This window comes from Tamandua tetradactyla, chromosome 25 (assembly GCF_023851605.1).
Source record: "Tamandua tetradactyla isolate mTamTet1 chromosome 25, mTamTet1.pri, whole genome shotgun sequence".
NCBI lineage: Eukaryota > Metazoa > Chordata > Mammalia > Pilosa > Myrmecophagidae > Tamandua > Tamandua tetradactyla.
Window position 1 is genome coordinate 17,924,589 of NC_135351.1, and position 10,817 is coordinate 17,935,405.

Genomic DNA, 10,817 nt, shown 5'->3' on the forward strand with positions numbered 1-10,817 from the left:
AACAGTTCTATCTATAGAATTTTCTTGTGAGAACACATTAGCTATGCACTGGAGATTTTTCACATTGTACTGTTAAAAAGGAAAACAACAACAACAACAACAAAAAGTGAAACAAATACATGTGTAACAATAGAGGAATGACCAAATAAAATATAAACCTGCATATAATGGAGAATTATCATAGCCAGTTGAAATCAGGTTTCCAAAAGCGCACTCCGAACAGAAGATACTTGACTTAATAGGGCTAGGCTAGTTTCTTCTGCAGTAAAAACTTGAAATCTCAGTAGCTTAGCACAACAGAGTTTTTCTTGCTCACGGTACATGTCAGAACAAGCATCTGCAGGCAAGGATGAAGGAAGGCTCTCTCCATACATCACCCAGGGACCCAAACTGTCAGCGGTTCCACTCTGGAATACATTATGACTCTCTCAGTTGCTATCATTGGAAAAGAGCACTGAATTCGTGCACACAGGCCTTTAAATGCTTCAGGCCAGAAGTGACCAGCCTCACGTTTGCTGACAGTCCATTGGCCAGAACTAATCCCCGAGTTCCAGTCACCTGTATGATGGTTGTAAAAAAAAAAAAAAAAAAAAAGTGATCCTACTATGCGCTTGGGAGGACAGCTGAGTACCAAATGCTTCTACCACTATATTTATGAGATAATAGTAAGAAAAATGGAATACAAAATTACAATCAAAATATAGAGATATATGAGATACTTGAATATGAATGCATAAATAAAGGAAAACTTCCATAATATTGCAGGGTATTACAGGGATTGTGCGACTATGGATGGTTCTTAATTTCTTCTTCAAACACTTTTGTATTTTCTAAATTTTCTACAAGAACACATCAATTTCTATAATAATAAGAAAAAGAAGTTGTATGTCTCAGTAGTAATCATGCTATCCAGTGTTTTCCTTACCTAGGGAAAACAGTTTTCTTCTCCCTGATGCAGCAACCCTGCATCAGGGAGCAGTCTGCTCTGTGACTCTACTTTCAATAAGATTAGTGGTACTCAACAACTTCTTACAGGCTCAGCTTCATCTTTAAAATGGGAAGATTGTTACTAGCCCTTTCCTTAACTACACGAAAGCTACATGAGAAACAACCAGGAAGCAGGCATTTAAAAACACTGCATCTGAAAAAAAAAAGTGCTAATTAGACGCAAAATATTATGATACTTCCCCCAGATTTGGTAATTAAATATGTCACTCTACATATGAGCTTAGATATTATCTTGCTGACATTTAGCCAAAAGATGTGCCCAATTCACTAAATTATTTCTAAAGGAAATACAAATTTACAAAACAATTCAGACTCAGAAAAGAAAATAATAGTTCGGTATATTTATTCGCAAATGAATGAATTTTATCCCTTCGTTACTATACTAGTTCGGAGCTGCTATGTACCCCAGAAAAGGCCATGTTCTTTTAATCCATTCCCGTGGGTACAGACCTATTGTGGGTGGGACCTTTTAATTAGGTTATTTCAATTGAGATGTGACCCATCTCATTCAAGATGGATCTTAATCCTTTACTGGAGTCCTTTATGAGGATAAAAGACAGGAAAAGCCCAGAGGGTTCAAAGAGAAACACAGGGAAACAGCTCATAGAGGGAGAAAAGCCCTGGAGATGCTAGGAGAGGACCCACCAGACGCTCAGAAACCAGAACCCAGGAGCAAAGGACCAATAAACATCGCCATGTACCTGCCTATGTTACAGAAATATCCCAGATGCCAGGAGCCTGTCTTCAGAGTCCAGGTATCATACTGTTGATGCCTTAATGGGACATGTAGATTTGTAAACAAATAAACCCCATTTTAAAGTCAACCCATTTCTGGTACATTGCATTGCAGCAGCTTTAGCAAACCAAAATAGTTGCCAAGTTCTTTGTTGGTATCAGTAAGTCTCTCTTGGCTAACTCAGGCTCCAGGGGCCTTTGCCTTTCTCTAAATCTTTACTGTTCACATAGTCTGTATCAGACAACCTTTCCTAAATTATTTAATTGTCGGACACCTTGTTTGCAGTTCTAATTTCCAAGGACAGGTTTTATTTCCTTAGGGATACTCCCCGGCACCACTTTTTGGACCCCTTACCATCTATAGAGCTCAGCACTGGGCATAGCTCAGCACTGATTGAGAAATACTTGACCATTTGACTTGTACCCTTTAGGGGTAAAAATAAATTGTCCATGGGATTCTGGTCCTGAAGGACAGAAGCGCTTCTTTGCAATCACACCTTGTTTGATGCTCCCACTTCATGCCCCACTCACCACTCCAGTGCTATCGACTGAGACAAAACCCCCAACCATACAACACACAAATTAGAAATGAAAGCAGAATAGAGTCTGAACCTCAGGAACCAAATTGAGATTCCATTAGGTGGGGGAGGTGGAAAAACCCCACGCATGCCGTATCCATTCAAAGAGAAAAGATTTCGTTTACTGGACCTGTCAGCTCGCCATCTTCCAGTGAGCAGTGATAAGAAAGTGTAACTGAAGGAAATCCCAGCGCATCAGAGACAGATGGAATGCTTGCATTTGGGATCTTTTTTTAATTTTTTAATATGCCCTACTATCCAAGGGTCTCCACTGATGTGAGGAGAAATTAATTAGTGGCAGCATCACCATTTCAGCATCACTTAACTAATTGCTGAGATGACAGGGATGGGGGAAGAAAGAAGAAGAAGGGAGGGAGTTATGACAAAACAGCTGAAGTTTTAATTAATGGTGTCTTGAGATATTGCTTCTTCTGGAACAAATGCTGGTACCAAGTAAGAATGACCTCTTGGCAGGTAACTGATCCAATGCCACATTCACTGTACAACCGTAACACGTGTTTTATCCATATGGTGCACAACTTGAAGGGGAGCTGTGGAGGGAAATGCGGCAGCAACAGGAACCCCCTCTGAGACTCCTAATCTACAACTTCACAGGGATGCAGAACCTGGGAGGGGCCTTGCTGGGTGACACACAGACATGTTGGGAAATTTCACTTTTGCCTTTGCAACAGCCCTGGCTCGTGCGAACTCACATGGCCTTGACGCAAAATCCACAATCCTACATTAAAAATGATTACCGACCCCTTTTGACTCCTTAACTGTAGGGATGTGATTTAATCGTACCGTTTGGCGCAGTGATTTATGTCTATCGTAAATCACATTGTGTTTTTAGTTAGCAGTGTCTGTTGCAGTGCTAAGAGACCAAAGCAACTGGCATCTAAGGAGGAGATAAAATGAGACTGTTTATAAACAGATATTTTGGAGTAAACAGCTCACCAGCAGCTGGAGGAAAAGTCCTGGTCACAGCAGATCTTTGCAATTTCCCCTCTACGGGACTAGGAGTGGGGGCTATGATTGGCCCTCTTCCACCACCATCCCGTCACTCCTCCTTCCACCATAATTCCATCCCTCCTCCCCAACCAAACACCAACCCCATCCATCATCTCTTCCCTGACAGAGACACAGATAACAGCCACTCAGAAAATCAACATTACTCTGCCTTTGCCAACCATGAATTATTACTCTCCAATGGTAGGAGAAGTGGTGAAAGGGAAGAGTGATTTATATGGCAGCTGTCCTCCTGGCACAGTAGTGGTTTGAGAAAACCATGGAGAAGAAATACCAAGTTCATTACCTAAGTGAATCCAGTGACACATATTTGGAGTCGTTGCATGGCCCTACACTGACTATTATTTAGTGAGTGTCCCAAGCGTCTCTACCATACTGTGTTGCTTTCTTTGTTTCTAATCCACATTATATCAATAACCTACTTCCAGGGCTCTCTCTGCAACTGACAGCTTCATCCAGAATTTAATAATCCCCTGATAAGATTTGTTTAGTTTTCCCCTAGCATTGCCAAGGTCAGTGTTTACATATATGCACACACATGCATGCACACGCACTTTACATTTTTCTATAGCTTACTTAGAAGCCCTGTTTTGGTGGAAGCCGGGAGAAGCAACTCTGCCTCCTGCAGCCTAAAACAGCATCTTTGGGGTAAGCCCAATCTCTTCCAGCAAATGCTGAGTCTTGCTGGGTTTCTCCCTTTCTCAGGGACATGGCTCAATCCCTTTTCCCAGGTGTAGAGGGAAGCATAGCACCCTCATTGTAGAGGAAGGGTGGCTTTTACTCCATGCTCTCCTCTAGGTTGCTGTGTCTCCTGTCTGAGTCTGAGCACCAGCCTCTGTGGTCACTGCTGTCATTGTTGATGTGCCCAGTATAACCTAAACTCTGTTCTCCTGGCTGCGGCAACCAGTCTTTACTCTCTGCTGACTGGGTCCCATCTCAGCCCTCACCCACACGGCAGGAGCCTTCTGGTGTGGCTGTGGCACCCTTAGGATTCCCAGCTCCAGCAATCCCCTTTTTAGCCCTATTCTTCAGGAAAACTTGTTCGGTACCATGGTGACCTCCCCCAGCAAACTCACAAACTAACCCCTTAGCTATTGTCCGTGTCTCCCATGGAAACAAGTGGAAACTTCTGAGTTTCCTACTCATGCCACAGGCAGCTGCATGGAGCCAAAAGGCACTGTTTTTTGACTAATGCCTACTCTGTGGGGCTCCCCTCTTGAGCCTCTGGTACCTGTGAAGTGACCTCCTTTAGCGTTCAGGTTGAACCTCCATGTTGAACTTCACCCCCCACCTATGTGGGACATTTCTCCACCCATCACTTCCTCACCTCACACATCCTCCTTCACCAAGATGGTTCAACCTTGAGGAGGAAACTAGAACATACGAACCCTTCCCTTCCTCTTACTCCTCAGCTCTCCCTCCCTGAACTGGAAGGATTTCCTATTTCCACAAGTACTGGAACTTTCTTTATGTACTCTGCAGCATGACTTACATTGCACTTGTCATGATCAGGTTCATATGTCAACTTGGCCAAGTGGTGGTACCTGTTTGTCTGGTTGGGCAAGTGCTGGCCTGTCTGTTGCAATGAGGATATTTCATAGAATTAAATCATGATCATGTCAGCTGCATCCACAGCTGATTCCATTTGTAATCAGCCAAAGGGGAATGTCTTCGCAATGAGTAATGCCTAATCTGATCACTGGAAGCCTTTTAAGGAGAATTCAGAAAAGACAGGCTCTTCCTGCTTCGGCTGGTGAGGCTCTCCTGTGGAGTTCGTCCAGACCCTCCATCAGAATCGTTGGCTTCACAGCCTGCCCTGTGAATTTTGGACTCTGCACTCCCGTGGTCACGTGAGACACTTTTATACATTTTATATTTGCAAGTGTTCCCCGTTGATTCTGTTTCTCTAGAGAACCCCACCTAACACAATACTCTATGCGCAAACCTCCGAAGTTTATTTTTTTTAATAGCATTTACAAAATATGCTGTAAATAGGAATGATGATAACACAGGAAGCAAAAATAATACTTGTGAATGAAATTTCTAGAAGCTCATGAAAACAATACCATCCCATATTGCAGATGTAAAATCGTCATAATGGGGTTAAGAATAGTCTGGTCATCTTCATTTGGTTGTGCAAGGTGTTTAACTATTTTCACTTCCCATATCACAAAGTTAGCCCACAGGAGGGGCTGGTAGATCTTGTCCATTATGAGGACTAGTTGGCTTTTCGGGTCTCGGAACAGGAATTAGGAGGTCTTAGTAAAAACAAGATCACTGCAATAAATGAGACTGTGTGATTGTGAAAACCTTGTGTCTGATGCTCCTTTTATCTATGGTATAGACAGATGAATTAAACATATGAATTAAAAATAAATACATAATAGGGGGAACAAACGTTAAAATAAATTGAGTAGATTGAAATACTAGTGATCAATGAAAGGGAGTGGTAAGGGGTATAGAAAAAAATAGGGGGAACAAAGGTTTAAATATATTGGGTAAATGGTCAAGAAGAGGGAAGGGTAAGGGGTATGGGATGTATACGTTTTTTTCTTTTTTCTTGTTATTTCTTTTTCTGGAGTGATGCAAATTTCTAAAAAATGATCACGGTGATGAATATGCTACCATGTGATGCTATTGTGAGCCATTGATTGTACACCATATATGGGATGTTTGTATGTTAAGAATCTTCATGTTTGTGTGTTATTTTGTATGTCAATTAAAAAAAAAAGATTACTGCAACAACCATCCAGGCCACCAAGATCCCAGCATTACTGAAGCCATTATCACCATTAGGTCCTGGTAGTTCCTGAAAACATTCTGTGTCTATGCAGTAGGACTGGAGCTGCCTCAACAGACTGATGAGCCTTCTTATCGCATGTTCATGATCACAATGCATTCACAGGAATCGAATCCACCTTCTGCCATGATTACTCAGCTTGAAGGAAACTAATGCCAGGTTTCCTCCCAATATATAAATATATTTCCCTTTAATTAAAAACAAAAATCAAAATGCACGTGTTTATTAATTTATTTTATTTTATTTTATTTTACTTTATTAAACATTCATATTATTTAAAATTCAAAAGTCACCAATGTCATAATTGCAAAGTCTCTCAACTAACCTTGTCCCTCACAGCCATTTGGTTCGCCTTGGCAGGGGCAAACAATTTTATCAGCTTCTAGCATCTGTTTTCAGGTACAAGCATTATCAGAAAGTACATTTATTTCCCTCTCTTTTTTTTTAATGAGATCCCAACTTATTCAATCTTGTGTACCTTGATTGTTTCCATTTATCAATACACCTTGGAAATTATCCCATAATTGTATATAAGGAGCATCTTCATCCTTCTTTGCAGCTAAAAACAATACATTAGGATGCACCATCATTTATTTGAAAAGTTCCCTACTGTTGGACAATTAGATTATTTCTAAATTTGTGCTACTGTAAATGATGCAACAGTGAATACTTTTGTACATAATGTCATTTTGTACCTGTTAATATATCCATAGGATAAATTCTTAGATGCAGAATTGCTAGGTCAAAGGTCTTGTGCATGTGTATTTTTGACAGATACTCCCATATTGCCCTAAATAGGTTATTTTTAACAAAGTACACTCCTAGCAGCAATCTATGAGATTACTTTCCCATACCCTCTGCAACACAATGAATTATAAAACTTTTTGGTCTTTGCCCATCTGATAGATGAAAATGGAAATTCCATTTCTTCTCTCACCTCAAGATATGTGGGTTTAAACTATAACTTACTGGCCACAAATGCCTTTATTCATTCATTTAAATAGCTATAAAGAATTTACCACATACATAGCTCTGTCCTAGTAACCCCTGCACCATATAAGGAAAAAAAAAAGATAAATGGGACCTCATCAAAATTTAAAACTTTTGTGCATCAAAGGACTTCATCATGAAAGTAAAAAGACAACCTACAGAATGAGAGAAAGTATTTGGAGACCACATATCCCATAAGATTTTTTTTTAAATATTTTTCTTGACAAATATTCACATACATACATTCTATATATACATAATGTACAATCAGTGGCTCACAATATCATCACATAGTTGTGTATTCATCACCATGAACCATACTCATTTTTTTTTAACATTTGCATCACTCCAGAAAAAGAAATAAAAAGAAAAAAGAAAAAACTCATACACCATACCCCTTATCCTTCCCTCTCATTGGTCACTAGTATTTCCAACTGCCCAATTTATTTTACCCTTTGTCTCCCCTATTATTTATTTATTTTATCCATAATTTTTTCCTCATCTGTCCATACCCTGAATAAAAGGAGCATCAGACACAAAAGTCTCACAATCACACAGTCACATTGTAAAAGTTATATCTTCCTACAAAGTTTTAACATCTAGAATATATAAAGAAATCCTGCAACTCAACAATTAGAAGACAAACACACAATTTTAAAATAGGCCAAAGTTCTGAATAGACATTTCTCCAAAGAAGATATATAAATGAACACAAAGCACATGAAAACATACTCAACAACATGAGGGAAATAAAATTATAACCACAATGAGATACCATTTCATAAGTGCTAGAATGGCTACTATTAAAATAATGAAAAATAACAAGGGTTGGAGAAGATATGGAGAAATAGGAACACTCATTGTTGGTGGAAATGTAAAATGGTGCAGCCACTGTGGAAAAGTTTGGAAGCGCTCAGAAAGATGACTGTAGAGTTACCATATGACCTGGCAATCTCACTTGGTATATACCCAAAAGAATTGAAAGCAGGGACTCGAACACATATTTCCACACTGATGTTCATAGTAGCCTTATTCACAATTGCTAAAAGATGGAAGCAACCCAAGTGTCCATCAACTAATGAATGGATAAACAAAATGGCATGCATATGTGTGTGTGTGTGTGTGCATGCATGTGTGTGTGTGTATAAGTGTGTGTGCTGGTTTGAATCTGTTGTATACCCCAGAAAAGCCAAGTTCTTTCATCCCCATTCAATATTGCCGGATGGGAGCTTTTTCATTCATTGTTTCCATGGAGATGCAACAATCTCCAATTGTGGAGGGTAAATTTGATTACATGGTTTCCTTGGAGACGTGTCTCCACCCATTCAAGGTGGGGTTGCTTACTGGAGCCCTTTAAGAGGGAAACATTTTGGAAAAAGCTTTAGAGCAACCAGCCACCAGAACTGACAGAGCCAACAGAACAGACAGAGCCCCAGGGAGCCACTGAAGAGAAAACTAGCAGATCTCACCATGTGTCTTTCCAGTTGAGAGAGAAACCCTGAACATCACTGGCCTTCCTGAACCAAGGTATCTTTCCCTGGATGCCTTAGATTGGACATTTTTATAGCCTTGCTTTAATTTGTACATTTTCATAGCCATAGAATTGTAAACTTGCAACTTCATAAATTCCCCTTTTTAAAAGCCATTCTGTTTCTGGTATATTGCATTCCGGCAGTTTGCAAACTCCAACAATATACATACGGCAAAATGACAATATACATACAGCAAAATGACAACCTTCCCCAGGGTGATTCCTTTCTGCATCTGCATAAGGCCTGGGCTGAGCTGCAAGTACTGAGATGAAGTATGCTGAGCTGCTTGGGCTGTGCTTCTTTGAGCTCTTTCATTTAAGCTTCCAGCCAATTAAATTAAACACCATTCATTGCAGCAGGCATGCCTGCTAGCCAACTGCAGATGTAATCAGCACAGATGAGATTCACATGCCATTGGCTCATGTCCACAGCAATAGAACTAGGCACCTTCACCCGGCCAAGTTGACACCCGAACCTAACTACCACAGTCCCTTTCCTATATTTGTGGAAGGAAGTTCTCACCTCCAATGTGAATGTGAGGAGAGGGGGATAGACTACTTAGCCAATTGCATAACCTCTAGGGATAATGATATAAAGATAAATGGGATCTTTTCTGAGAAAAAATATTTTAATGTAAGAAGAATAAAGAATGTATTCAGTCAATCATTCAACAAATATTGACTGAGAATTGACTTTGTGCTAGACCCTGTGCTCAGACTTAGCACTTGAGATATAAAATTCATATCTCATGTTATACAGAGTCCATATTCTAGAAGAGAGATAGCCACATGATTGAATAATCATTATACAAACAGTAATTGAGGCAGGTTAAAAGGACTAGAGAAGGTTGCTTGGGCTGTATGATGAAGGACAAGTAGGGGATTGGGGAGTAAGGCATGAAAAGGACATATCAGAGAAAATCACAGTTGCAGAAGAAGAGAGTGGGACCAGGCTATGCCATGGGCAGAGGAAATATTGCTGTGTGGCTAGAAGAGAATGGATGGAGCCCAGAGGGAAGGGGAAAGAAGTGACAGAGGTGATGGAAGGTAAGGCTGAGAACTGGGAGCAGATTGAGAAGCTTTTGTAAGCCATTCTCAGGATCTTGTGCTTGATTCTTAGGCAAAAGAGAGTCTGACACTTTTTAAGAAAAATTGACATGAGTCAATTTGTTTCAAAAAGATCATTCTGGCAGTCAATGAGGAGGATGGGTTGGAGAGAGAGAGAGAGAAAAAGCAAAGACATATGGGGGCGGTGGGTAGAGCAGTTAAGAATCAATGAACTGGTCCAGGGGAAAGAGGTTAAGGGTCAAAATTAGAACCAGGATAATAAAGAGAAGTAAATTGATTCAATGACATTTTCCAGATACACTAGACATGGGCGGTGAATAAAAAGCAGTCAAGGGCAAATGAGTATTCTATTTATATGGTGGGTCATAAGGAAGACAGGGAACAAAAGAAGATCAGGTTCAGAGGAGAAAAAAATGAATGTAGCATTGGACGTATTGAGTTAGAGTTTCCTTAAAGGTATCCAATAAGATGCATCCAGCAGGTGCCTGGAAAGAAGACAAGAGCTCAGAAGAGAAATCAGGAGCCTAATAGACTTGGCTGTTGTTGGTATCTGGACTACAGGGAAAGCTGTGAGAGGACTGTAAAAGCAGACTGCTGAGGAAGCAGCAGAGCAACTGAGAGGAAAGGGATCAAACAGGAGAGACAAACAGGCATGGGTGCCAGAGCAGAGACAAGGTCTACAGAGCAAATCCCAATGGGGGTATAAGGAGGAGGGCAATCTCTTCAATTAGCTAAGGAGGGGATAAAATTCTTCCCCCTCCTAGATGCTCCAGGCCTCACTACACCTCTACATGGGACAGTATCCTCATCCACATTTGCACTGTAATATTTACCTCTTATGAGACTACCTGGAAACTGAGATGAGAAAGACAAGGATGAAGATGGTCATTCAGCAGAGAGCCCCAGCTTCCTCTTTCCTACCTCTGTAAAAGCCTCTCTTCCTTTGCCATAGGATGAAGGGCAAGGGAGCAGGATGGGTCTTTAGGAACACTTTCCCACAAAACCTTGCAAAAGCTCCTTGGACCGGCCCTGAGCTACAGCCACCCTTCATGCCCTCCTTTCCCTCCCCACTGACATC

General features: G+C 40.6%; 1 pseudogene; it reads right to left on the minus strand.

The window, feature by feature from the left end:
- Positions 1–5,525: 5,525 nt before the first annotated feature.
- LOC143668789 (small integral membrane protein 14 pseudogene) lies at positions 5,526–6,278 on the minus strand (annotated as a pseudogene).
- Positions 6,279–10,817: the final 4,539 nt, after the last annotated feature.